Here is a 2,639-nt window from a genome sequence, read left to right on the forward strand (position 1 = left end):
GGATCGCCGGAGCCCAGCAGGTCGAGGCTGCGGTGGCCGGGAGCAGCCACTGCACTCCAGTCTGGGCGACAGAGTGAGACTCCAACTGAAAAAAAAAAAAAGAGAGAGAGAGGCAGCTTCTTTTGGCAAAGGGAAAAATCATTTTTCTTGCATTAACTGTATTTCTTGTTTCTAAAAATATCAGTGGTATTTCTTACTAACAATCATAATTTAAAACTTTATAGTGGTTAGATCATTACTGCTGAAGCCTGGGTAGATTCATGCAGCTTTTAAAAGTAAAGCAGAGGAAATTGTTAGATCACATGTACCACTGTGATATATTTTCAGTTTTATTCATTTTGCTATTAGCCATAGGGTCTCTAGACAGAGGCATTTCAGTTTCTTCACCCACTTTAATTCTGAGAAAAGAAAGCATCTCTGAATGTTCTAGGCTTGTGGAAAGGATTACTAAATTACACAGCATAGGTAATGCATTTACAGACACTCAGTAAATGTCCTTTCCTTAGAGAGAAGGAGGTTCAAACTCACATTCTAAACTGTAAATTCCCCCAAGACTAAACTGCACAATAGTTCTTACTGCAGCTCTGAGAACAAGGCCATTTTAATTAGTAAATATTTTTCCCCATTCTGTGAGTTGTCTTTCTCTCCCTCTCTCCCTCCCTCCCCCCCCCCTCTCTCTGTCTCTCTCTTTCTCTCTTTCTCTCTCTCTCTCTTTCTCTCTCTCTCTCTTTGACTTGGAGTCTCACTCTGTTGCCCAGGCTGGAGTGCAGTTGCATGTTCACAGTCACCCCAGTGTTGACCTGCTGGACTCCAGGGATCCTTTCAGTTCAGCCTTCCAAGTAGCTGGAACTACAGGTGCATGCTACCATGCCTGGCTAATTTTTTATGTACTGTAGATACAAGGTCTCACCAAGTTGCCCAGGCTGGTTTTGAACCCACGGGTTCAGGAAATCCACTTGACTTAACCTCCCAAAGTGCTGGGATTACAAGCTGAGTCACGGAGTCTGCCCCTCCCACCCCACTTCCCTCTCTTGATGGCTTCTTTTGCTGGGTAAAAGCTTTCAGTTTGATGAGGTCCCACTTGTCTATCTTAACTTTTATGGCATTCACTTTTGGGAACTGGACCAAGAATTGGTTGCTTACTCCAATGTCCATAAGTGTGTTTCCTATGTTTTCTTCCAGAATTCTTACAGTTTGACATTTTACGTTTAAGTCTTTGATCCATTTAGAGTTGATTTTTGCATATGGTTATAGTAGGGGTCCTGTTTCATTCTTCTGCATGTGGTCAGCCAGTTTTCCCAGCACTATTTGCTAAATATAATTTCCTTTCCCCAGTGGATGTTATTGATGGCTTTGTCAAAGATGAGTTGGTTGAGAGATCGAGTTTTTGCTCCCAGAATCTCTGTCTTGTTCCATTGGTCTAGGTGCCTATTCTTGTAACAGTACAAGACTGATGGTTTCTATAGTCTTGTTGTGAAGTTTAAACTCTGGAAGTGTGATACCTCCCACATTGTTCCTTTTGCTAAAGACTTTTTCTATTTGTGCTCTTTTTTGGTCCCATATGAATTTCTATATGGTCATTTCCAGTTTTGAGAAAAATGATGCTGGTAATTTGACGGGTATTGCAATGAATCTGTAAATTACCTTGGGTAGGATTTACATCTTGACAATATTGATTCTTCCAATCCATGAGCATGGAATGTTTCTCCATTTGTTTGTGTCATTCTTGATTTTTTGAGCAGCATTTTGTAATTCTCTTAATAAAGGTCTTTCATTTATCTGATGAGGTGGATGCCAACATATTCTGTGTGTGTGTGTTGCTATTATGAAAGGGATTGTGCTTTTTATTTAGCACTCTGCTTGTTGCTGGTGTACAGAAATGAAACTGTCTTTTGCATATCAATTTTGTACCGAGACTTTATCAGTGTGAGGAGGCTTTTTGATAGGCTCCCTAAAGTTTTCAAGATATAGAATCATAATGTGCACAAAGAGGGATAACTTGAATTCCTTTTTTCTTATTTGGATACTCCTGGTTTCATTCTCTTGTCTGATTGCTCTGGCTAAGACTTCTAATACTATGTTGAACAAGAGTGGTGAAAGTGGGCATCCTGGTCTAGTTCCTGTTCTCAATAGGAATGTTTCTGACAAAATTCTAACATCCAGGATCTACAAGGAACTCAAATGAGCTGAAAGGGAAAAAAAAAACAACCCTATTAAAAAGTAGGAAAAGGACATAAATAGACACATTTCAAAAGAAGAGTTACAAGCAGCCAACAGATACATGAAAAAATGCTCAGCCTCACTAATCATCAGAGAAATGCAAAACAAAACTACAATGAGATACCACCACTTTACTCCATTAAGGATGACCTTCGTTAATCAAAAAATAACAGATGCTGACAAGGGTGTGGAGAAAAAGGAACGCTTCTATACTGTTGGTGAGAGTATAAGCTGGTTCAACTTTTATGGAAAGCGGTGTGGCGATTCCTAAAAGAACTGAAAATTGACTCTCCATATGATCCAGCAATACCTCTCCTGGGAATATATCTGGAGGAACATAAATCATTCTACCAAAAAGACTCCTGTACATACATACTTATAGCTGCACTATTCACAATAGCAAAAACATGGAACCAAGC

Source organism: Carlito syrichta, unplaced genomic scaffold, assembly GCF_000164805.1.
Source record: "Carlito syrichta isolate Samal-C Ts95f unplaced genomic scaffold, Tarsius_syrichta-2.0.1 Scaffold308002, whole genome shotgun sequence".
Taxonomy (NCBI): Eukaryota; Metazoa; Chordata; class Mammalia; order Primates; family Tarsiidae; genus Carlito; species Carlito syrichta.